This window comes from Pteropus vampyrus, unplaced genomic scaffold (assembly GCF_000151845.1).
Source record: "Pteropus vampyrus isolate Shadow unplaced genomic scaffold, Pvam_2.0 Scaffold184, whole genome shotgun sequence".
NCBI classification, from domain to species: Eukaryota; Metazoa; Chordata; class Mammalia; order Chiroptera; family Pteropodidae; genus Pteropus; species Pteropus vampyrus.
The window spans coordinates 982633-983099 of record NW_011888965.1 but is presented as its reverse complement, the minus strand read 5'-3'; positions in this window follow the sequence as shown (position 1 = coordinate 983099).

The following is a 467-nucleotide window of genomic DNA, read 5'->3' as shown; positions in this document are numbered from 1 at the left end:
TGTCCCTATGTATACTGAACATTCATTACTATCTTGCAATAGCAAATCTCTTCTTATTGTTTAAGGTTATAATTCCCTGTTCTTAATAAGGGTTTCACTCCTCTGCTTCTAGCTGCCTACTAGTTGCCTTACTCATAGTTTCGTATGTTTTTGCCATTTTGTTTTAGGTGAGCTGACCCTTTTCGGTATTTCCTGTAATGCGGGAGAATTCACTCAATTTTTGTATGTCTGGAAAGGTCTTGAGTTCTCCTTCATATCCAAAGGAGAGCTTTGTTGGGTACGTTATTCTTGGCTGGTAGTTCCTTTCATGTAAAAGCTTGACTATTTAATTCCACTCCTTTCTTGCTTGTAAGGTATGTTCTAAGAAGTACGACAATAATGTAATAGGTTTTCCTTTTTAGGGTACCATCTTCTTTTCCCTTACTGCGCTGAGAATTCTTTCTTTTTCATTGTTTTTTTTTTTTTTT